The sequence below is a fragment of the Oncorhynchus tshawytscha genome, linkage group LG25 (genome assembly GCF_018296145.1).
Source record: "Oncorhynchus tshawytscha isolate Ot180627B linkage group LG25, Otsh_v2.0, whole genome shotgun sequence".
NCBI classification, from domain to species: domain Eukaryota; kingdom Metazoa; phylum Chordata; class Actinopteri; order Salmoniformes; family Salmonidae; genus Oncorhynchus; species Oncorhynchus tshawytscha.
This window is the reverse complement of record NC_056453.1, coordinates 42,665,733-42,692,190: the sequence shown is the minus strand read 5'-3', so window position 1 is coordinate 42,692,190 and position 26,458 is coordinate 42,665,733. Positions and strand designations below refer to the sequence as shown.

The 26,458-nt window shown below is 45.5% G+C and overlaps 1 protein-coding gene across 2 annotated transcripts in view; it reads right to left on the bottom strand.

The window, feature by feature from the left end:
• LOC112237806 (leucine-rich repeat transmembrane protein FLRT3) overlaps positions 1-25,578 on the bottom strand; it is a 37,985-nt gene extending 12,407 nt beyond the window's left edge. Inside the window, exon 1 of one of the 2 annotated variants that reach the window (XM_024406407.2) lies at positions 25,265-25,578. The gene's annotated coding sequence lies outside the window, so the exon portion shown is untranslated. Of the gene's footprint in view, positions 1-24,382; positions 25,045-25,264 lie in introns of those variants that run through there. The other variant, XM_042305766.1, reaches the window with a different exon arrangement.
• Between the last annotated feature and the right edge of the window lie 880 nt (positions 25,579-26,458).

Genomic DNA, 26,458 nt, shown 5'->3' with positions numbered 1-26,458 from the left:
GTCTACCGCTGTCTACCGCTCTGGTCTACCGCTGTCTACTGCTGTCTACCGCTCCTGGTCTACCGCTGTCTACCGCTCCTGGTCTACCGCTGTCTACCGCTGTCTACGGCTCCTGGTCTAACGCTGTCTACCGCTGTCTACCGCTCCTGGTCTAATGCTGTCTACCGCTCACTGGTCTACCGCTCTCGGTCTACCGCTGTCTACCGCTGTCTACCGCTCCTGGTCTACCGCTGTCTAACGCTGTCTACCGCTCCTGGTCTACCGCTGTCTACTGCTGTCTACCGCTCCTGGTCTACCGCTGGTCTACCGCTGTCTACCGCTCCTGGTCTAACGCTGTCTACCGCTCCTGGTCTACCGCTGTCTACCGCTGTCTACCGCTGTCTACCACTGTCTACCGCTCCTGGTCTACCGCTGTCTACCGCTGTCTACCGCTCCTGGTCTAACGCTGTCTACCGCTCCTGGTCTGTCTACCGCTGTCTACCGCTGTCTACCGCTCCTGGTCTACCGCTGTCTACTGCCACCGCTCCTGGTCTACCGCTCCTGGTCTACCGCTGTCTACTGCTGTCTACCGCTCCTGGTCTACCGCTGTCTTCCTGGCTAACGCTGTCTACCACTGTCTACCACTCCTGGTCTAACGCTGTCTACCGCTGTCTACCGCTCCTGGTCTACCGCTGTCTTCCGCTGTCTACCACTGTCTACCGCTCTCGGTCTAACGCTGTCTACCGCTCCTGGTCTACCGCTGTCTAACGGTCTACCGCTCCTGGTCTACCGCTGTCTACCGCTCCTGGTCTACCGCTGTCTACCGCTGTCTACCGCTCCTGGTCTAACGCTGTCTACCGCTCCTGGTCTACCGCTGTCTACCGCTGTCTACCGCTGTCTACCACTGTCTACCGCTCCTGGTCTACCGCTGTCTACCGCTGTCTACCGCTCCTGGTCTACCGCTGTCTACCGCTGTCTACCACTGTCTACCACTGTCTACCGCTCTGGGTCTACCGCTGTCTACTGCTGTCTACCGCTCCTGGTCTACCGCTGTCTACTGCTGTCTACCGCTCCTGGTCTACCGCTGTCTACCGCTCCTGGTCTACCGCTCCTGGTCTACCGCTGTCTACCGCTGTCTACCGCTGTCTACCGCTGTCTACCGCTGTCTACCGCTCTGCATGTGTTTTAATATAACGGGAGTTGATACTGAGACAGAGACCATGATGCCTTATGGGAGTTGATACTGAGACAGAGACCATGATGCCTTATGGGAGTTGATACTGAGACAGAGACCATGATGCCTTATGGGAGTTGATACTGAGACAGAGACCCTGATGCCTTATGGGAGTTGATACTGAGACAGAGACCATGATGCCTTATGGGAGTTGATACTGAGACAGAGACCCTGATGCCTTATGGGAGTTGATACTGAGACAGAGACCATGATGCCTTATGGGAGTTGATACTGAGACAGAGACCATGATGCCTTATGGGAGTTGATACTGAGACAGAGACCATGATGCCTTATGGGAGTTGATACTGAGACAGAGACCATGATGCCTTATGGGAGTTGATACTGAGACAGAGACCCTGATGCCTTATGGGAGTTGATACTGAGATAGAGACCCTGATGCCTTATGGGAGTTGATACTGAGACAGAGACCATGATGCCTTATGGGAGTTGATACTGAGATAGAGACCCTGATGCCTTATGGGAGTTGATACTGAGATAGAGACCCTGATGCCTTATGGGAGTTGATACTGAGACAGAGACCCTGATGCCTTATGGGAGTTGATACTGAGACAGAGACCATGATGCCTTATGGGAGTTGATACTGAGACAGAGACCATGATGCCTTATGGGAGTTGATACTGAGACAGAGACCATGATGCCTTATGGGAGTTGATACTGAGACAGAGACCATGATGCCTTATGGGAGTTGATACTGAGACAGAGACCCTGATGCCTTATGGGAGTTGATACTGAGATAGAGACCCTGATGCCTTATGGGAGTTGATACTGAGACAGAGACCATGATGCCTTATGGGAGTTGATACTGAGATAGAGACCCTGATGCCTTATGGGAGTTGATACTGAGATAGAGACCCTGATGCCTTATGGGAGTTGATACTGAGACAGAGACCATGATGCCTTATGGGAGTTGATACTGAGACAGAGACCCTAATGCCTTATTAAGTGTCTCTATATCAGTGGGATTTATTTAGCTTGCCCAAATTAGCCTGCTTCTCTCTGATAGTGGACATTGTTGGTAAGACCCAGATTAACCTGCTTCTCTCTGATAGTGGGCATCGTTGGTAAGACCCAGATTAGCCTGCTTCTCTCTGATAGTGGACATTGTTGGTAAGACCCAGATTAACCTGCTTCTCTCTGATAGTGGGCATCGTTGGTAAGACCCAGATTAGCCTGCTTCTCTCTGATAGTGGACATTGTTGGTAAGACCCAGATTAACCTGCTTCTCTCTGATAGTGGGCATCGTTGGTAAGACCCAGATTAACCTGCTTCTCTCTGATAGTGGGCATCGTTGGTAAGACCCAAATTAACCTGCTTCTCTCTGATAGTGGGCATCGTTGGTAAGACCCAGATTAACCTGCTTCTCTCTGATAGTGGGCATCGTTGGTAAGACCCAAAATAACCACCGAGATGAACCTCTGTATTCACTGTTGATTTTTATGAAAACCTTTTTTCTTACCTCCAACAGTTTTGTGCAACCAGGACTGTGTGTGTTGCCCTTTCCTCCCCCCAAAACCAAATAACCAACCCCCCCACTCACCCACCCAACCACCTCCGTCCACCTCAGCAATCCATCCACCCCCTTCCGCCCCTCTTTTCTGTGGTGATTGTAGAAAAGAATGTCTTTGCATTTGAAAAGTGACAGTGATCTAGACCCCTGAAGCAAAGCAAGTGGGTGGGACCCCTCCTGTTCCTTTCTGTTCTCTCCTGTCCTCTCCTGCCCTGCTCAGTTCACTAGTTCCCCTCCTGCTCTCTCCTGCTCTCTCATATTCTCTCCTGTTCTCTCCTGCTCTCTCCTGTTCTCTCCTGCTCTCTCCTGCTCTCTCCTATTCTCTCCTGTTCTCTCCTGCTCTCTCCTGCTCTCTCCTGTTCTCTCCTGCTCTCTCCTGCTCTCTCCTGTTCTCTCCAGTTCTCTCCTGCTCTCTCCTGTTCTCTCCTGCTCTCTCCTGCTCTCTCCTGCTCTCTCTCCTGCTCTCTCCTGTTCTCTCTCTCTCTGCTCTCCCTGTTCTCTCTCTCTCTGCTCTCTCTGCTCTCTCTGCTCTCTCTGCTCTCTCTGCTCTCTACTCTCTACTCTCTCTGTTCTCTCTGCTCTCTCTGCTCTCTCTGCTCTCTCTGTCCTCTCTACTCTCTCTGTTCTCTCTGCTCTCCCTGTTCTCTCTCTCTTTGCTCTCTCTGCTCTCTCTGTTCTCTCTACTATCTCTGCTCTCTCTGCTCTGTTCTCATAAAATAGAAGGGGTCCTTTCTAGACAGAATATTTGACCACGCAACTGAGCTAGCAACACGCCACTGAGCTATGACCACGGCAACATGCCACTTAGCTGTGACCACGGAAACAGGCCACTGAGCGAGACCCCTAGGGCAGCTCTTGAACTAAAAGGCACCCCCTCTCTTCACGGTGATCAGAAAGCTAATTTGAAATAGTCATGAATACAACAGGGCTACTGGAGTAGCACGCCCACACACACACACACACACACACACACACACACACACATACACTACCACATACACACACACACACATACTACTACTGAATGCATCTTCTATTAAACCACTGGAGTTAAAAATAGATATTCCTCCGCCAAGCTTAATGTTCTGTTTCCCTGACAACACAATGGCATTGTGTCTTTACGTGTAACTCTGTCTCTGCTCTGCTATAGTGTGTGTGTGTGTGTGTGTGTGTGTGTGTGTGTGTGTGTGTGTGTGTGTGTGTGTGTGTGTGTGTGTGTGTGTGTGTGTGTGTGTGTGTGTGTGTGTGTGTGTGTGTGTGCGTGCGTGCGTGTGTGTGTGTGTGTGTGTGTGCGTGTGAGTCTAGTTTCCATGCTAGTGTGCTTCAGTAGAACATGGAAGAGGTAAGTGGGGAACAAGAGAGTGGGCCATTTAACAGTCGTAGCTCCCGACAAGGTAGAAGATTAGGGAATTGAGATGCTTGTAACTCGATTACAGCTCCAGTCCTGAGACGCTGCTGTCTGATGACCTCACATGCACACTCACCACTCTCTCTATTTCATTCTGTCCCGCTGCATCTAAAAACAGTAAGAGATTAGGCCCTAAGCTCTAACAGATAATACACTAGATTAGTCTGTAGGGAGACACTAAACAGCAGATGTGATCTCTGATAAGTTTAGGAACAGAAAAACATTTGACTAAAAAAAAACTGAAAAGAAAAGAGATCAAAAATAGGTAGCCTAACGGATAGAAGCCTAGAGGTTAAGAACCTAATGGATAGAAGCCTAGCGGTTAAGAACCTAATGGATAGAAGCCTAGAGGTTAAGAACCTAATGGATAGAAGCCTAGAGGTTAAGAACCTAATGGATAGAAGCCTAGAGGTTAAGAACCTAATGGATAGAAGCCTAGAGGTTAAGAACCTAATGGATAGAAGCCTAGAGGTTAAGATGGATAGAAGCCTAGAGGTTAAGATGGATAGAAGCCTAGAGGTTAAGAACCTAATGGATAGAAGCCTAGAGGTTAAGATGGATAGAAGCCTAGAGGTTAAGACCCTAATGGATAGAAGCCTAGAGGTTAAGATGGATAGAAGCCTAGAGGTTAAGAACCTAATGGATAGAAGCCTAGAGGTTAAGAACCTAATGGATAGAAGCCTAGAGGTTAAGAACCTAATGGATAGAAGCCTAGAGGTTAAGAACCTACTGGATAGAAGCCTAGAGGTTAAGAACCTAATGGATAGAAGCCTAGAGGTTAAGAACCTAATGGATAGAAGCCTAGAGGTTAAGAACCTAATGGATAGAAGCCTAGAGGTTAAGAACCTAATGGATAGAAGCCTAGAGGTTAAGAACCTAATGGATAGAAGCCTAGAGGTTAAGAACCCAATGGATAGAAGCCTAGAGGTTAAGAACCTAATGGATAGAAGCCTAGAGGTTAAGAACCTAATGGATAGAAGCCTAGAGGTTAAGAACCTAATGGATAGAAGCCTAGAGGTTAAGAACCTAATGGATAGAAGCCTAGAGGTTAAGAACCTAATGGATAGAAGCCTAGAGGTTAAGAACCTAATGGATAGAAGCCTAGAGGTTAAGAACCTAATGGATAGAAGCCTAGAGGTTAAGATGGATAGAAGCCTAGAGGTTAAGAACCTAATGGATAGAAGCCTAGAGGTTAAGAACCTAATGGATAGAAGCCTAGAGGTTAAGAACCTAATGGATAGAAGCCTAGAGGTTAAGAACCTAATGGATAGAAGCCTAGAGGTTAAGAACCTAATGGATAGAAGCCTAGAGGTTAAGAACCTAATGGATAGAAGCCTAGAGGTTAAGAACCTAATGGATAGAAGCCTAGAGGTTAAGATGGATAGAAGCCTAGAGGTTAAGAACCTAATGGATAGAAGCCTAGAGGTTAAGAACCTAATGGATAGAAGCCTAGAGGTTAAGAACCTAATGGATAGAAGCCTAGAGGTTAAGAACCTAATGGATAGAAGCCTAGAGGTTAAGATGGATAGAAGCCTAGAGGTTAAGAACCTAATGGATAGAAAAGGTTAAGATGGATAGAAGCCTAGTGGTTAAGAACCTAATGGATAGAAGCCTAGAGGTTAAGAACCTAATGGATAGAAGCCTAGAGGTTAAGAACCTAATGGATAGAAGCCTAGAGGTTAAGAACCTAATGGATAGAAGCCTAGAGGTTAAGAACCTAATGGATAGAAGCCTAGAGGTTAAGATGGATAGAAGCCTAGAGGTTAAGAACCTAATGGATAGAAGCCTAGAGGTTAAGATGGATAGAAGCCTAGCGTTTAAGAACCTAATGGGAGTGGAAGCCTAGCGGTTAAGAGCCTAGCGTTTAGAAATCTAATGGATAGAAGCCTAGTGGTTAAGAGCCTAGCGGTTAAGAGCCTAGCGTTTAGGAATCTAATGGATAGAAGCCTAGAGGTTAAGAACCTAATGGATAGAAGCCTAGAGGTTAAGAACCTAATGGATAGAAGCCTAGAGGTTAAGAACCTAATGGATAGAAGCCTAGAGGTTAAGAACCTAATGGATAGAAGCCTAGAGGTTAAGAACCTAATGGATAGAAGCCTAGAGGTTAAGATGGATAGAAGCCTAGAGGTTAAGAACCTAATGGATAGAAGCCTAGAGGTTAAGAACCTAATGGATAGAAGCCTAGAGGTTAAGATGGATAGAAGCCTAGAGGTTAAGAACCTAATGGATAGAAGCCTAGAGGTTAAGAACCTAATGGATAGAAGCCTAGAGGTTAAGAACCTAATGGATAGAAGCCTAGAGGTTAAGAACCTAATGGATAGAAGCCTAGTGGTTAAGAGCCTAGCGGTTAAGAGCCTAGCGTTTAGGAATCTAATGGATAGAAGCCTAGAGGTTAAGAGCCTAGCGGTTAGGAACCTAATGGATAGAAGCCTAGCGGTTAAGACCCTAGCGGTTAAGAGCCTAGTGGTTTAAGAGCCTAGTGGGTTAAGAACCTAGCGGTTAAGAGCCAAGAGCATAGCGGTTAAGAACCTAGCGGTTAAGAACCTAGCGGGTTAAGAGCCTAGCGGTTAAGAACCTAATGGATAGAAGCCTAGAGGTTAAGAACCTAGCGGGTTAAGAGCCTAGTGGTTAAGAACCTAGCGGTTAAGAACCTAGCGGTTAAGAACCTAGTGGGTTAAGAGCATAGCGGTTAAGAACCTAATGGATAGAAGCCTAGCGGTTAAGAACCTAGCGGGTTAAGAGCCTAGCGGTTAAGAACCTAGCGGTTAAGAGCAGAGCGGTTAAGAACCTAGTGGGTTAAGAGCATAGCGGTTAAGAACCTAGCGGGTTAAGAGCCTAGCGGTTAAGAACCTAATGGATAGAAGCCTAGTGGTTAAGAACCTAGCGGGTTAAGAGCCTAGCGGTTAAGAGCCTAGCAGTTAAGAACCTAGCGGTTAAGAACCTAGTGGGTTAAGAACCTAGCGGTTAAGAACCTAGCGGTTAAGAACCTAGCGGTTAAGAGCTTAGCGGTTAAGAGCCTAGCGGTTAAGAGCCTAGCGGTTAAGAACCTAGCGGTTAAGAACCTAGCGGTTAAGAGCCTAGCGTTTAGGAATCTAATGGATAGAAGCCTAGTGGTTAAGAGCCTAGCGGTTAAGAGCCTAGCGTTTAGGAATCTAATGGATAGAAGCCTAGCGGTTAAGACCCTAGCGGTTAAGAGCCTAGTGGGCTAAGAACCTAGCGGTTAAGAGCCTAGTGGGTTAAGAACCTAGTGGGTTAGTGGGTTAAGAACCTAGTGGGTTAAGAGCATAGTGGGTTAAGAACCTAGCGGTTAAGAACCTAGCGGTTAAGAGCAGAGCGGTTAAGAACCTAGTGGGTTAAGAGCATAGCGGTTAAGAACCTAGCGGTTAAGAACCTAGCGGTTAAGAACCTAGCGGGTTAAGAGCCTAGCGGTTAAGAACCTAGCGGGTTAAAAGCCTAGCGGTTAAGAACCTAGCGGTTAAGAGCCTAGCGGTTAAGAGCCTAGCGGTTAAGAACCTAGCGGTTAAGAGCTTAGCGGTTAAGAGCTTAGCGGTTAAGAGCCTAGCGGTTAAGAGCCTAGCGGTTAAGAGCCTAGCGGTTAAGAACCTAGCGGTTAAGAACCTAGCGGTTAAGAACCTAGCGGTTAAGAGCCTAGCGGTTAAGAGCCTAGTGGTTAAGAACCTAGCGGTTAAGAGCCTAGCGGTTAAGAACCTAGTGGGTTAAGAGCGGTTAAGAACCTAGTGGGTTAAGAACCTAGTGGGTTAAGAGCCTAGCGGTTAAAAACCTAGCGGTTAAGAACCAATTAACTTTTTATGGCTGCAGGGGCAGTATTGAGTAGCTTGGATGGAAAGGTGCCCATTGTAAACAGCCAGCTCCTCAGTCTCAGTTGCTAAAATATTCATATAATTACTAGTATTGGATAGAAAACACTCTAAAGTTTCCAAAACTGTCAAAATATTGTCTGTGAGTATTTAATTTATTTCTCCATTGTTTAACCAGGTAGGCAAGTTGAGAACAAGTTCTCATTTACAATTGTGACCTGGCCAAGATAAAGCACAGCAGTTCGACACATACAAACACACAGATTTACACATGGAGTAAAACAAACATACAGTCAATAATACAGTAGAAATATAAGTCTATATACAATGTGAGCAAATGAGGTGAGATAAGGGAGGTAAAGGCAAAAAAGGCCATGGTGGCAAAGTAAATACAATATAGCAAATAAAACACTGGAATGGCAGATTTGATTTTTTAGCTTCATTTAACTAGGCAAGTCAGTTAAGAACAAATTCTAATTTTCAATGAGGGCCTAGGAACAGTGGGTTAACTGCCTGTTCAGGGGCAGAACGACAGGTCGGGGGTTTGAACTTGCGACCTTCCGGTTACTAGTCCAACACTCTAACCACTAGGCTACCCTTCCACCCCATTTGCAGTGGAAGAATGTGCAAAGTAGAAATAAAAATAATGGGGTGCATAGGAGCAAAATACATAAATAAAATAAAATAAATACAGTAGGGAAAGAGGTAGTTTTTTACGTGTTATTTCTTACACTAGTACCCCAGGTCATCTTAGGTTTCATTACATACAGCCGAGAAGAACTACTGAATATAAGATCAGCGTCAACTCACCATCAGTATGACCAAGAATATGTTTTTCGCGACGCGGATCCTGTGTTCTGCCTTACAACCAGGACAACGGAGTGGATTACATGCAGCGACCCAAAAAAATGTCAGACTCCGGAGACGGGCACACCGTGCACCACTCCCTAGCATTCTTCTTGCCAATGTCCAGTCTCTTGACAACAAGGTTGATGAAATCCGAGCAAGGGTAGCATTCCAGAGGGACATCAGAGACTGTAACGTTCTTTGCTTCACGGAAACATGGCTAACTGGAGAGACGCTATCCGAAGCGGTGCAGCCAGCGGGTTTCTCATACGCATCGCGCCGACAGAAACAAACATCTTTCTGGTAAGAAGAGGGGCGGGGGCGTATGCCTCATGGCCAACGTGACATGGTGTGATGAAAGAAACATACAGGAACTCAAATCCTTCTGTTCACCTGATTTAGAATTCCTCACAATCAAATGTAGACCGCATTATCTACCAAGAGAATTCTCTTCGATTATAATCACAGCCGTATATATCCCCCAAGCAGACACATCGATGGCTCTGAACGAACTTTATTTAACTCTCTGCAAACTGGAAACGATTTATCCGGAGGCTGCATTCATTGTAGCTGGGGATTTTAACAAGGCTAATCTGAAAACAAGACTCCCTAAATTTTATCAGCACATCGATTGCGCAACCAGGGGTGGAAAGACCCTGGATCATTGTTACTCTAACTTCCGCGACGCATATAAGGCCCTGCCCCGCCCCCCTTTCGGAAAAGCTGACCACGACTCCATTTTGTTGATCCCTGCCTACAGACAGAAACTAAAACAAGAGGCTCCCACGCTGAGGTCTGTCCAACGCTGGTCCGACCAAGCTGACTCCACACTCCAAGACTGCTTCCACCACATGGACTGGGAGATGTTTCGTATTGCGTCAAGAGCCTAGCGAATACGCTGATTCGTGTGCGAGTTCATTAGAACGTGCGTTGAAGATGTCGTTCCCATAGCAACGATTAAAACATTCCCTAACCAGAAACCGTGGATTGATGGCAGCATTCGTGTGAAACTGAAGGTGCGAACCACTGCTTTTAATCAGGGCAAGGTGTCTGGTAACATGACTGAATACAAACAGGGCAGCTATTCCCTCCGCAAGGCTATCAAACAAGCTAAGCGCCAGTACAGAGACAAAGTAGAATCTCAATTCAACGGCTCAGACACAAGAGGCATGTGGCAGGGTCTACAGTCAATCACGGACTACAGGAAGAAACCCAGCCCAGTCATGGACCAGGATGTCTTGCTCCCAGGCAGACTAAATAACTTTTTTGCCCGCTTTGAGGACAATACAGTGCCACTGACACGGCCTGCAACGAAAACATGCGGTCTCTCCTTCACTGCAGCCGAAGTGAGTAAGACATTTAAACGTGTTAACCCTCGCAAGGCTGCAGGCCCAGACGGCATCCCCAGCCGCGCCCTCAGAGCATGCGCAGACCAGTTGGCCGGTGTGTTTACGGACATATTCAATCAATCCCTATACCAGTCTGCTGTTCCCACATGCTTCAAGAGGGCCACCATTGTTCCTGTTCCCAAGAAAGCTAAGGTAACTGAGCTAAACGACTACCGCCCGTAGCACTCACATCCGTCATCATGAAGTGCTTTGAGAGACTAGTCAAGGACCATATCACCTCCACCCTACCTGACACCCTAGACCCACTCCAATTTGCTTACCGCCCAAATAGGTCCACAGACGATGCAATCTCAACCACACTGCACACTGCCCTAACCCATCTGGACAAGAGGAATACCTATGTGAGAATGCTGTTCATCGACTACAGCTCGGCATTCAACACCATAGTACCCTCCAAGCTCGTCATCAAGCTCGAGACCCTGGGTCTCGACCCCGCCCCAGTGCAACTGGGTACTGGACTTCCTGACGGGCCGCCCCCAGGTGGTGAGGGTAGGCAACAACATCTCCTCCCCGCTGATCCTCAACACTGGGGCCCCACAAGGGTGCGTTCTGAGCCCTCTCCTGTACTCCCTGTTCACCCACGACTGCGTGGCCACGCACGCCTCCAACTCAATCATCAAGTTTGCGGACGACACAACAGTGGTAGGCTTGATTACCAACAACGACGAGACGGCCTACAGGGAGGAGGTGAGGGTCCTCGGAGTGTGGTGTCAGGAAAATAACCTCACACTCAACGTCAACAAAACTAAGGAGATGATTGTGGACTTCAGGAAACAGCAGAGGGAACACCCCCCCATCCACATCGATGGAACAGTAGTGGAGAGGGTAGCAAGTTTTAAGTTCCTCGGCATACCCATCACAGACAAACTGAATTGGTCCACTCACACAGACAGCATCGTGAGGAAGGCGCAGCAGCGCCTCTTCAACCTCAGGAGGCTGAAGAAATTCGGCTTGTCACCAAAAGCACTCACAAACTTCTACAGATGCACAATCGAGAGGGCTGTATCACCGCCTGGTATGGCAACTGCACCGCCCTCAACCGTAAGGCTCTCCAGAGGGTAGTGAGGTCTGCAAAACGCATCACCGGGGGCAAACTACCTGCCCTCCAGGACACCTACACCACCCGATGCTACAGGAAGGCCATAAAGATCATCAAGGACATCAACCACCCGAGCCACTGCCTGTTCACCCCGCTGTCATCCAGAAGGCGAGGTCAGTACAGGTGCATCAAAGCTGGGACCGAGAGACTGAAAAACAGCTTCTATCTCAAGGCCATCAGACTGTTAAACAGCCACCACTAACATTGAGTGGCTACTGCCAACACACTGTCAATGACACTGACTCTACTCCAGCCACTTTAATAATGGGAATTGATGGGAAATGTAAATATATCACTAGCCACTTTAAACAATGTTACCTTATATAATGTTACTTACCCTACATTATTTATCTCATATGCATACGTAGATACTGTACTCTATATCATCGACTGCATCCTTATGTAATACATGTATCACTAGCCACTTTAAATATGCCACTTGTTTTACATACTCATCTCATATGTATATACTGTACTCGATATCATCTACTGTATCTTGCCTATGCTGCTCTGTACCATCACTCATTCATATATCCTTATGTACATATTCTTTATCCCCTTACACTGTGTATAAGACAGTAGTTTTTTTGGAATTGTTAGTTAGATTACTTGTTCGTTATTACTGCATTGTCGGAACTAGAAGCACAAGCATTTCGCTACACTCGCATTAACATCTGCTAACCATGTGTATGTGACAAATAAAATTTGATTTGATTTGATTTGATTTAGTTGTTTGGGCTAAATTATAGGTGGGCTATGTACAGGTGCAGTAATCTGTGAGCTGCTCTGACAGCTGGTGCTTAAAGCTAGTGAGGGAGATAAGTGTTTCCAGTTTCAAAAAATTGTGTAGTTCGTTCCAGTCATTGGCAGCAGTGAACTGGAAGGAGAGGCGGCCAAAGAAAGAATTGGTTTTGGTGGTGACCAGAGAGATATACCTGCTGGAGCGCGTGCTACAGGTGGGTGATGCTATGGTGACCAGCGAGCTGAGATAAGGGGGGACTTTACCTAGCAGGGTCTTGTAGATGACATGTAGCCAGTGGGTTTGGCGACGAGTATGAAGTGAGGGCCAGCCAACGAGAGTGTACAGGTCGCAATGGTGGGTAGTATATGGGGCTTTGGTGACAAAACGAATGGCACTGTGATAGACTGCATCCAATTTGTTGAGTAGGGTATTGGAGGCTATTTTGTAAATGACATCGCCGAAGTCGAGGATTGGTAGGATGGTCAGTTTTACAAGGGTATGTTTGGCAGCATGAGTGAAGGATGCTATGTTGCGATTTGTTGTATAACAGAACTGATATTGCAGGCGAAACCCTGAGGAAAATCAAAACAGGAAGTGGCTTCTATTTTGAAAACTCCATGTTCCATAGCCTCCCTTTGCTGGATTTAAAGGGATATGAACCAGATTAATTTGATTGCTTTTCTGATTTTTGTGACCGAGCTACCTGATGCTAAGTGTACTTAAAAATGTATTATCGTGCGATCAATAAACTTACACAAACGCTTGGATTGCTTTCGCTGTAAAGCATCATTTCAAAATCTAAGACGACAGGTGGATTAACAAAAAGCTAATCTGTGTTTTCCTAAATTGCACTTGTGATTTCATGAATATAAATATTTATAGTAATATTTATTGTATGTAGCGCTATGCTATTCAGCGGTTGTTGTTGACACTTATCCCGATATCATGTCCAGACTCTAACATGATGACTGACTCAGTGTCCAGACTCTAACATGATGACTGACTCAGTGTCCAGACTCTAACATGATGACTGACTCAGTGTCCAGACTCTAACATGATGACTGACACAGTGTCCAGACTCTAACATGATGACTGACTCAGTGTCCAATAGACACACAAATTAACTGGTTACTCTAGTTACTGGTTACTGGTTTCATTTTTGTTCCTATTTCCAGGGGTTATGTCGGAGTTCCTTATCTCTGGAGTCCTGGTTGTGCGTAATAGGAGTCCGGCCACGCCTCAGTGGGTATAGAAATAGGCTACGTGGCTTGGAGTCAGAAAGTTGGGGAGGCAGCGTAGCCTAGTTGTTAGAGTGTAGGGGTGGCAGCAGGACAGGGATAGCTTATAGCCACAGGACAGTGATAGCTTATAGCTTATAGCCACAGGACAGTGATAGCTTATAGCTTATAGCCACAGGACAGTGATAGCTTATAGCTTATAGCCACAGGACAGTGATAGTTTATAGCTTATAGCCACAGGATAGGGATAGCGTATAGCTTATAGCCACAGGACAGGGATAGCTTATAGCTTATAGCCACAGGACAGTGATAGCTTATAGCCACAGGACAGTGATAGCTTATAGCCACAGGACAGTGATAGCATATAGCCACAGGACAGTGATAGCGTATAGCCACAGGACAGTGATAGCTTATAGCCACAGGACAGTGATAGCTTATAGCTTATAGCCACAGGACTGTGATAGCTTATAGCCACAGGACAGTGATAGCGTATAGCCATAGGACAGTGATAGCATATAGCCACAGGACAGTGATAGCTTATAGCTTATAGCCACAGGACAGTGATAGCTTATAGCCACAGGACCGTGATAGCTTATAGCTTATAGCCACAGGACAGTGATATCTTATAGCCACAGGACAGGGATAGCGTATAGCCACAGAACAGTGATAGCTTATAGCTTACAGCCACAGGACAGTGATAGCTTATAGCTTACAGCCACAGGACAGTGATAGCTTATAGCCACAGGACAGTGATAGCTTATAGCCACAGGACAGTGATAGCTTATAGCTACAGGACAGGGATAGCGTATAGCTTATAGCCACAGGACAGGGATAGCTTAAAACCACAGGACAGTGATAGTTTATAGCTTATAGCCACAGGACAGGGATAGCTTATATCTTATAGCCACAGGACAGGGATAGCTTATAGCTTACAGCCACAGGACAGTGATAGCTTATAGCCACAGGACAGTGATAGCTTATAGCCACAGGACAGTGATAGCTTATAGCCACAGGACAGGGATAGCTTATAGCGTATAGACACAGGACAGTGATAGCTTATAGACACAGGACAGGGATAGCGTATAGCCACAGAACAGTGATAGCTTATAGCTTACAGCCACAGGACAGTGATAGCTTATAGCTTACAGCCACAGGACAGTGATAGCTTATAGCCACAGGACAGTGATAGCTTATAGCCACAGGACAGTGATAGCTTATAGCTACAGGACAGGGATAGCGTATAGCTTATAGCCACAGGACAGTGATAGTTTATAGCTTATAGCCACAGGACAGGGATAGCTTATATCTTATAGCCACAGGACAGGGATAGCTTATAGCTTACAGCCACAGGACAGTGATAGCTTATAGCCACAGGACAGTGATAGCTTATAGCCACAGGACAGTGATAGCTTATAGCCACAGGACAGTGATAGCTTATAGCGTATAGCTACAGGACAGGGATAGCGTATAGCTTATAGCCACAGGACAGGGATAGCTTATAGCCACAGGACAGTGATAGCTTATAGCTTATAGCCACAGGACAGTGATAGTTTATAGCTTATAGCCACAGGACAGGGATAGCTTATATCTTATAGCCACAGGACAGGGATAGCTTATAGCGTATAGCCACAGGATAGGGATAGTGTTTAGCTTATAGCCACAGGACAGGGATAGCTTATAGTTTATAGCCACAGGACAGTGATAGAGTATAGCCACAGGACAGGGATAGCGTATAGCAACAGGACAGGGATAGCGTATAGCTTATAGCCACAGGACAGTGATAGAGTATAGCCACAGGACAGGGATAGCTTATAGCTTATAGCCACAGGACAGGGATAGTGTATAGCCACAGGACAGTGATAGCTTATAGCCACAGGACAGTGATAGCTTATAGCTACAGGACAGGGATAGCGTATAGCTTATAGCCACAGGACAGGGATAGCTTATAGCCACAGGACAGTGATAGCTTATAGCTTATAGCCACAGGACAGTGATAGTTTATAGCTTATAGCCACAGGACAGTGATAGCGTATAGCCATAGGACAGTGATAGCATATAGCCACAGGACAGTGATAGCTTATAGCTTATAGCCACAGGACAGTGATAGCTTATAGCCACAGGACCGTGATAGCTTATAGCTTATAGCCACAGGACAGTGATATCTTATAGCCACAGGACAGGGATAGCTTATAGCGTATAGACACAGGACAGTGATAGCTTATAGACACAGGACAGGGATAGCGTATAGCCACAGAACAGTGATAGCTTATAGCTTACAGCCACAGGACAGTGATAGCCTATAGCTTACAGCCACAGGACAGTGATAGCTTATAGCCACAGGACAGTGATAGCTTATAGCCACAGGACAGTGATAGCTTATAGCTACAGGACAGGGATAGCGTATAGCTTATAGCCACAGGACAGGGATAGCTTATAGCCACAGGACAGTGATAGCTTATAGCTTATAGCCACAGGACAGTGATAGTTTATAGCTTATAGCCACAGGACAGGGATAGCTTATATCTTATAGCCACAGGACAGGGATAGCTTATAGCTTACAGCCACAGGACAGTGATAGCTTATAGCCACAGGACAGTGATAGCTTATAGTTTATAGCCACAGGACAGGGATAGCGTATAGCCACAGGACAGGGATAGAGTATAGCTTATAGCCACAGGACAGTGATAGAGTATAGCCACAGAACAGGGATAGCTTATAGCTTATAGCCACAGGACAGGGATAGTGTATAGCCACAGGACAGTGATAGCTTATAGCCACAGGACAGTGATAGCTTATAGCTACAGGACAGGGATAGCGTATAGCTTATAGCCACAGGACAGGGATAGCTTATAGCCACAGGACAGTGATAGCTTATAGCTTATAGCCACAGGACAGTGATAGCGTATAGCCATAGGACAGTGATAGCATATAGCCACAGGACAGTGATAGCTTATAGCTTATAGCCACAGGACAGTGATAGCTTATAGCCACAGGACCGTGATAGCTTATAGCTTATAGCCACAGGACAGTGATATCTTATAGCCACAGGACAGGGATAGCTTATAGCGTATAGACACAGGACAGTGATAGCTTATAGACACAGGACAGGGATAGCGTATAGCCACAGAACAGTGATAGCTTATAGCTTACAGCCACAGGACAGTGATAGCCTATAGCTTACAGCCACAGGACAGTGATAGCTTATAGCCACAGGACAGTGATAGCTTATAGCCACAGGACAGTGATAGCTTATAGCTACAGGACAGGGATAGCGTATAGCTTATAGCCACAGGACAGGGATAGCTTATAGCCACAGGACAGTGATAGCTTATAGCTTATAGCCACAGGACAGTGATAGTTTATAGCTTATAGCCACAGGACAGGGATAGCTTATATCTTATAGCCACAGGACAGGGATAGCTTATAGCTTACAGCCACAGGACAGTGATAGCTTATAGCCACAGGACAGTGATAGCTTATAGTTTATAGCCACAGGACAGGGATAGCGTATAGCCACAGGACAGGGATAGAGTATAGCTTATAGCCACAGGACAGTGATAGAGTATAGCCACAGAACAGGGATAGCTTATAGCTTATAGCCACAGGACAGGGATAGTGTATAGCCACAGGACAGTGATAGCTTATAGCCACAGGACAGTGATAGCTTATAGCTACAGGACAGGGATAGCGTATAGCTTATAGCCACAGGACAGGGATAGCTTATATCCACAGGACAGTGATAGCTTATAGCTTATAGCCACAGGACAGTGATAGTTTATAGCTTATAGCCACAGGACAGGGATAGCTTATATCTTATAGCCACAGGACAGGGATAGCTTATAGCTTACAGCCACAGGACAGTGATAGCTTATAGCTTATAGCCACAGGACAGTGATAGCTTATAGCCACAGGACAGTGATAGCTTATAGCCACAGGACAGTGATAGCTTATAGCGTATAGCTACAGGACAGGGATAGCGTATAGCTTATAGCCACAGGACAGGGATAGCTTATAGCCACAGGACAGTGATAGTTTATAGCTTATATCCACAGGACAGTGATAGTTTATAGCTTATAGCCACAGGACAGGGATAGCTTATATCTTATAGCCACAGGACAGGGATAGCTTATAGCTTATAGCCACAGGACAGGGATAGCTTATAGCCACAGGACAGTGATAGCTTATAGCGTATAGCCACAGGATAGGGATAGTGTTTAGCTTATAGCCACATAACAGGGATAGCTTATAGTTTATAGCCACAGGACAGTGATAGAGTATAGCCACAGGACAGGGATAGCGTATAGCCACAGGACAGGGATAGCGTATAGCTTATAGCCATAGGACAGTGATAGAGTATAGCCACAGGACAGGGATAGCTTATAGCTTATAGCCACAGGACAGGGATAGTGTATAGCCACAGGACAGTGATGACTTATAGCCACAGCTAGAGAGATCAACACGCCTAAGTACACTTTAACTCTGGAATAACAAGGCCTGCATCCCAAATAGTATCATATTCCATATTTAGTGCACTAGAGCCCTATGGGCAATGTTCAGAAGTGGTGCACTATATAGGGAATCTAGTGCCGTTTGAGATGCACAAAAGCACCTTCAAGAAAAAAGATTCAGAAACAATTTCACAGCAAATACATACATAGGATATTATGGTAATACCTCATGGTGGTCTTCAACTAGTCAGCTTACAATTGATGCTGAGTCTTCCATTTTACATCTAGGAACATATCTATGTCTTTTACATCTAGGTAAAATATCTATCTATTTTACATCTAGGAACATATCTATCCATTTTACATCTAGAAAGATATCTATCCAGTTTAGGCAAAAGGAACCACAACTATAATATAATTTAGTATTAGAATTCCCAGTATAATTCATTTTAGAATGTAGACTCTTTTTGATTTTGTTTCCTTTCTTCTTCTGGCTTTTATTTCAGAAGAACAGATTTTTTATTCTTTAGGATAAATAATAGATTGTTACTTTACCCCCAGGCTCCTTCACCAACTGTCTACATTTGTCACTATTCTAAGTTGTTGAGAGAGAAAGAGAAAAAGAGAGAATGAGAGAGAGTGAGTAAGAAGGGTTGCATAGGTCCTACTCTGGGTCTTACCCAGGTTTACTGAGACATACTGGGTCTTACCCAGGCCTACTGAGACATACTGGGTCTTACCCAGGTTTACTGAGACATACTGAGTCTTACCCAGGCCTACTGAGACATACTGGGTCTTACCCAGGTCTACTGGAACCCCCTGGGTCTTACCCGGGTCTACTGAGACATACTGGGTCTTACCCAGGTCTACTGAGACATACTGGGTCTTACCCAGGTCTACTGGGAACCCCTGGGTCTTACCCAGGTCTACTAAGACATACTGGGTCTTACCCAGGTCTACTGAGACATACTGGGTCTTACCCAGGCCTACTGAGACATACCGGGTCTTACCCAGGCCTACTGAGACATACTGGGTCTTACCCAGGTCTACTGAGACATACTGGGTCTTACCCAGGTTTACTGAGACATACTGGGTCTTACCCAGGCCTACCGAGACATACTGGGTCTTACCCAGGTCTACTGGGACCCCCTGGGTCTTACCCAGGTCTACTGGGACCCCCTGGGTCTTACCCAGGTGTACTGAGACATACTGGGTCTTACCCAGGTCTACTGAGACATACTGGGTCTTACCCAGGTCTACTGAGACATACTGGGTCTTACCCAGGTCTACTGGGACCCCCTGGGTCTTACCCAGGCTTACTGAGACATACTGGGTCTTACCCAGGTCTACTGAGACATACTGGGTCTTACCCAGGTCTATTGAGACATACCGGGTCTTACCCAGGCCTACTGAGACATACTGGGTCTTACCCAGGTCTACTGAGACATACTGGGTCTTACCCAGGTTTACTGAGACATACTGGGTCTTACCCAGGCCTACCGAGACATACTGGGTCTTACCCAGGTCTACTGGGACCCCTGGGTCTTACCCAGGTCTACTGGGACCCCCTGGGAGGTGTACTGAGACCCCTGGGTCTTACCCAGGTCTACTGAGACATACTGGGTCTTACCCAGGTCTACTGAGACATACTGGGTCTTACCCAGGTCTACTGGGACCCCTGGGTCTTACCCAGGCTTACTGAGACATACTGGGTCTTACCCAGGTCTACTGAGACATACTGGGTCTTACCCAGGTCTATTGAGACATACTGGGTCTTACCCAGGTCTACTGAGACATACTGGGTCTTACCCAGGTCTACTGAGACATACTGGGTCTTCCCAGGTCTACTGAGACATACTGGGTCTTACCAAGACAAGAAAGAACATTCATGAAGGCATCTGAATTCACAGGGAGGGACAGGAACACTGGCAGGTTGCATTTCAGAGAGAGAATATATCATAGTTTAGTTTTGGTGTGTAGCCTCTCTACTGTTGGCTGGGACGACCAGATTACTGTTGCTGGCACAAGCGAGAGAGTGAGAGAGAGAGAGAGAGAGAGAGAGAGAGAGAGAGAGAGAGAGAGAGAGAGAGAGAGAGAGAGAGAGAGAGAGAGGTCTGTGGAAGACGGGGGGCTCGCCATTGTAATGCTATGAAAGGAAGGAGAGATGGCTCTGTTGCTGTAGCAGCTGCACGCTTTTTACCACATGGGGGTGGTAGGCACTGCAAGATGAGACGAACTAGCCGTGTGTGTGTGAGTGTGTGTGGCAGACACACACCAACCCACACTATCAATGGACTGGTGCTTGGCTGTCTGGGCTGTATCACCTGCCAAGGTATTGGAGCTACCACTGTTCTGAAGGAGAGCAGGCTTGACATGAACGGCCAGGGTGGTGAGTTTAGCTTATTACACTGGAGGCCTTTTAGGCCTAGTTTCCATGTTGGACTCAAGCAAACAAGAGGAAAAGCTCATTTCCTTTCTTTTATCCTTATCCTCCTCTTCCCTTCACTCACTATAATTCCCTTCAGTCTCCTCCTCTTCCCTTCACTCACTATAATTCCCTTCAGTCTCCTCCTCTTCCCTTCACTCACTATAATTCCTTTCAGTCTCCTCCTCTTCCCTTCACTCACTATAATTCCCTTCAGTCTCCTTCTCTCTATGTCGCTCACTATAATTCCCTTCAGTCTCCTCCTCTTCCCTTCACTCACTATAATTCACTTCAGTCTCCTCCTCTCTATGTCGCTCACTATAATTCCCTTCAGTCTCCTCCTCTCTATGTTGCTCACTATAATTCCCTTCAGTCTCCTCCTCTCTATGTTGCTCACTATAATTCCCTTCAGTCTCCTCCTCTCTATGTCGCTCACTATAATTAGCGATTTCTTTCTGGTGGGATTGGAATTGGTGATTTAGAAAAGCCTCTATTTGTTTAATTGATGATGGATGAAATTGAATTAGGCCTAAATGTAAAGAATTAGAAATAGTACTGTATTGGGATCTTTCTATACTATTACTGCCTCAGATCGGTCAAAGGTCAAAGTTTTAAAAAGAAAACCAAGTGTGTTATGGATATTATTCTCAGTCCTTTGTCTAGATGACACGTCTGTATATACTGGTAACCTAGTAGACTCCAGTAATGGAGGTCCTTCTTTGTGAAAACCAATTGACCAATGACGTTGCCCTGGGGAGGTCCACACAGCAGAACAATAGGCTGTCCTCTTAGAACAAAAAAAACAAACACTCTTTGGCTGTCCACAGTTTTTTATTTAACTAGGCAATTCAGATCAGAACAAATTCTTATTTTACAATGATGGCCTACCCCGGATGACTCTGTTCCAATTGTGCCCCGACCTATGGGACTCCCAATAACATCTGGTTGTGAAACAGCCTGGATTTGACCCAGGGTGTCTGTATTGACACCTCTAACACTGAGATGCAGTGCCTTAAACCCCTGCGCCACTTGGGGGCCCCATGAGGAGACTCCTTTTTGGTGGTTCCAGGTTAAAACCTTTTGGAACACGGAACCAAAAGAGCCAAAAGGGTTCTACCTGGAACCAAAAGGGTTTTATCTGGAACCAAAAGGGTTCTACCTGGAACCAAAAGGGTTCTACCTGGAACCAAAAGCGCTCTATCTGGAACCAAAATGGTTCTACCTGGAACCAAAAGGGTTTTATCTGGAACCAAAAGGGTTCTACTTGGAACCAAAAGGGTTTTATCTGGAACCAAAAGGGTTCTACCTGGAACCAAAAGGGTTCTACCCGGAACCAAAAGGCTTTTATCCGGAAGCAAAAGCGGTTTTATCTGGAAGCAAAAAGGGGTTCTTCAAAGGGGAGAACCGAAAAAATATGTGAAGTTCTTGATAGCACCTGTTTTGTGTAGCTCTGTCCCCCTACCCTGTCTGACTGACCGACTGATGTAAATAGACCAGCCTATTTATTCCACTGTCTATCTCCCAACTGTACAATAGCTCAATGTCAATAGCTAGTTCCTACTCTTATTTTTAATCAGTTATTAAAGGTACCTTTCAAGATATGCTTTCATTAGTCTAGCCCAGAACCATTTGTTGTTAAATAGAATGCTCTGGTGTAGACTATTGAAATCAAGCCATTGGGTATTGCAGTGAGGTTACCTATCAAAAACGTCCTTGTGTAATCAGGGTATATAGTGAAACCATAAGCCTAGACGTTGTTGAATTGATGCCCTACTTTTGTCTCATGTTTATCTGCCCCAAATAGTGGATTGGGGCCTTTTAACACCAATCACCAAGATCAATGGCTGAGTTTATTTCATCACTCCCATAGGTCTATCCTCCTACTACACAATCATGTGGATTGCTGCCCCTAGATGGTTGTTAGCAAATATCCCCTGACCTTCAATACACACATTTGTCCCTAACAACTTTGATCGAAGGAGAAGAAACGTAACATTCATTTCAAGTAGCCTTGTGATATTACCATCACGTTAAGTATTTGATCATATGAGATAAATAGCCAATACAAATTCTGATCATCTGATCAGGGAACCTAAATATTTAGTAGGTTAGGCATAATGCTCGGGTTCAGTTACCTTGTGGTAATATTTGATTATTTGCCCATGTTAGATATACAGCCTATATCCTTATTTTGATAATATAGAGGAAAAAGAGAAAATGCCAATTAACGGGGTATTTTGTATTCACACAGACTGCGCATCATCTAGTTAATGGTCACGCTACATACATTATGTTAATGAGTTTACCGTTAGTGTGGGAATCTGCTTTAATGTAGAACTGTAAACATAAGAAGCGGCAGGGTAGCCTAGTGGTTAGAGACAGGTAGCCTAGTGGTTAGAGACAGGTAGCCTAGTGGTTAGAGACAGGTAGCCTAGTGGTTAGAGCAGGTAGCCTAGTGGTTAGAGACAGGTAGCCTAGTGGTTAGAGACAGGTAGCCTAGTGGTTAGAGCAGGTAGCCTAGTGGTTAGAGGCAGGTAGCCTAGTGGTTAGAGCAGGTAGCCTAGTGGTTAGAGGCAGGTAGCCTAGTGGTTAGAGCAGGTAGCCTAGTGGTTAGAGGCAGGTAGCCTAGTGGTTAGAGGCAGGTAGCCTAGTGGTTAGAGCAGGTAGCCTAGTGGTTAGAGCAGGAAGCCTAGTGGTTAGAGCAGGTAGCCTAGTGTAGCCTAGTAGCCTAGTGGTTAGAGCCAGGTAGCCTGGTCGTTAGAGCAGGTAGCCTAGTGGTTAGAGACAGGTAGCCTAGTGGTTAGAGACAGGTGGCCTAGTGTAGCCTAGTGGTTAGAGACAGGTAGCCTAGTGTAGTCTTGTGGTTAGAGACAGGTAGCCTAGTGGTCAGAGCAGGTAGCCTAGTGGTTAGAGCAGGTAGCCTAGTGGTCAGAGCCAGGTAGCCTAGTGGTTAGAGCAGGTAGCCTAGTGGTCAGAGCCAGGTAGCCTAGTGGTTAGAGACAGGTAGCCTAGTGGTTAGAGACAGGTAGCCTAGTGGTTAGAGACAGGTAGCCTAGTGGTTAGAGACAGGTAGCCTAGTGGTTAGAGACAGGTAGCCTAGTGATTAGAGACAGGTAGTCGAGTGGTTAGAGACAGGTAGTCGAGTGGTTAGAGACAGGTAGCCTAGTGGTTAGAGACAGGTAGTCGAGTGGTTAGAGTGTTGAACTAGTAACAGGAAGGTGACAAGTTCAAATCCCTGAGCTGACAAGGTAAAAAAAAAAAATCTGCCCCTGAACAATGCAGTTAACCCACTGTTCCCTGGTCGGCTGTCATTGAAAATAAGACTTTCTTCTTACCTGACTTGCCGAGTTAAATAAAAAAAATGTAATCGGCTCTATCAGATAATACTAGTGTTAACATCTCAACTGCTTTTTCCCGCTAGACGCTTATTGATACCGGAGGCTATAGATCATTATCTTAAGAGATAAGTGATTGATTGGGTCATGAACGAGTTATGATATTGCCACTAATTTATCACTATTTTATAGAGTATTATACGAAATGGAGATCGGCGTGAAAATCGTTGTGCGTTATTTGAGTGGGCTGGTAGGCTGGAGAGAGATCCACTGCGAGATGCGATATGAGAGCGCTCCGGGTATGTGGCAATGAATGGCATGCGGAGAGGAACACACCACACATCAAAACGTGGCTTGCTTCGGGGCTTCCCCACTGGTCAAAACCGGGTTGAATTAATGCTGTTCACACGTCATTTGAACCATCAACAACAAACAAACAAAATATGATGACGTTGAATCGACGTCGAAAACGGATAGGATTTGCAAAAAGTAATTCACTTAAGGGAATTTCCTATTTTTTTCACCCAACTTTTAACCTAAATCCAATGAGAGGGTGACATTTTTGGTTGATATCACGTTACATTCCCATTAATAGACAACTCGACCAAATGTAAATCAAAACTAGGCGTTGGACCCCCTAACCTCCTTTGTGGTGAAAACACACACAGGCAACATCCCCCCTAAAGTGAACAGGGGAGCTGAACCTTGGCGCTGAGCTTGTTGTGGCTGTAGGAAGAGAGCAGAGGGGAAACAAACACCCACCGGCAGGGAGAGATGCATTTCGCGGAGTTTTCCCACCGGTTAATCTGCCCTCGGTGTCAAACCTCCGCTCTCCCTCTCTCCCGGATCAACGTAGGAATGTCAGACACTCACCGGGGTGTCTTCCAGCTCCTCCGAAGCTTCCTGCCGACAAGAGGCTTAGTTGCTTAGACCGCGATTAGTCTTTTATGTATTTCCATCTCCACGATGAATGATATTCTCTCTGCGCCCTCGGTATCTATCCCTCAGTAGGCTATCCATGAGGAATGTTAAATATATCGCAGTGAATACGGGAGGGTAAGATCCCTGTTGTTCCCCCTCCGCTGGGGAGTTGGAGGGTTTCCAGTCGGTGAGCCGTTATCGGAGCGGCATTGGGGAGTCGGTCTCTGTGTTTGGTACTTGCAATGCGGACAGAGGGACAGACGGAGAACAATGCTGCATTGCCACCAGAGCTGCTACTTTCTCTCCGAACGTGTCGTCGGCGAAGCTGCACGTAAACACACGTCTAGTAAAAGTAGTCTTTGTGTTGGAAAGTCAGGTAGTGTATTATTAAAATGAAGAATAGTGAGGAATAGTCTTTTTTTATTATTTTTTTTTATCTAAAATGAAATATTACGAACCATTTTTTAAACTATTTTCAGAACCAACTTCATGTTGCTGTTATGAGCTCTTTGTGGTTGAATTATATTATTTATAAATATATTATTATTTCATTTTTTTCTGTGATTTGGTGTAAATGCTTATCTTTACTCTCTCACCTTCAACCAAAAAAAATATAATTAAAAAAACATTTGATTGTGATTGAAAACCTATAACCTACTGACGAAGGAATTAACACGGAGCTGCAGAATAACTTGATGACACAAATGAAGAAACACAGATTCCTTCAAATCTGCTCACTTTTCTATTTCCTTCCTTAGAAAAAACGGGGGAGGGATACAGGAAAATAAAGAGCGATAGGGAAAATAACCTCTTCATTAAATAAAATGCACTTACCTCTTGAATCAACACAAAAAGGAAAGAAAAAATAAATAAATAAATATCCTCGCTAGAAAAGCAGACAGAAAAGTCCGAATATATTCCAATAGAGAATATCTTCAGATCCAAAAAGCCCAGTCTTGAACCCCAACCGAATGGTATCCGTTCTGTAGACTGAAGCTGTTGCAGCAGCACTGGTCTGGTTTACTGGTCGTGAATAGACACTCCAGTCTTCTGGCTGTGGTAAGGAACCCAGGAACGTATTACAGGCAGGACAGATCGCTTGGGCAGAGCGCACTACAAGTGTGAATTTACATCATCTCTAGCCCTGCATCCATAGAGCTGGATAGATTTCAACTTGGGGAGGGGCCTCGCTCGCTCTCTTTCACTCACTCTCTCTCTCCTGCTTGCTCCCTGTCCCCCTTTGCCTCTCTCTCTCTCGCTTGCTCCCTGTCTCTCCCTCTCTTAATTCAATTCAAGGGGCTTTATTGGCATGGGAAACACATGTTAACATTTAGATTATAGTAGATTATAAACAAAAGTGTAATGAGCAAAACAATTTAACAGTACTTTTTACACTCACAAAAGTTCCAAAAGAATATAGACATTTCAAATGTCATATTATGTGCAAATAGTTAAAGTACAAAAGGGAAAATAAATAATCTGTGTAATCTGAGGGAAATGTGTATCTCTAATATGGTCATACATTGGGCAGGAGGTTAGCAAGTGCAGCTCAGTTTCCACCTCATTTTGTGGGCAGTGAGCACATAGCCTGTCTTCTCTTGAGAGCCATGTCTGCCTACGGCGGCCTTTCTCAATAGCAAGGCTATACTCACTGAGTCTGTACATAGTCAAAGCTTTCCTTAAATTTGGGTCAGTCAGTTATTCTGCCGCTGTGTACTCTCTGTTTAGGGCCAAATAACATTCTTGTTTACTCTGTTTTTTTGTTAATTCTTTCCAATGTGTCAAGTAATTATCTTTTTGTTTTCTCATGATTTGGTTGGGTCGAATTGTGTTGTTGTCCTGGGGCTCTGAGGGGTCTGTTTGTGTTCATGTTGTAGAATGTAACGACTCTTTTCTGGATTTTGATAATTATCCAGGTATCGTCATAATTCTGCTCTGCATGCATTATTTGGTGATTTACGCAGAGGATATTTTTGTAGAATTCTGAGTCTCACTAAGTCTCTCAAGTTTGGCCACTAGGGGGAGTGG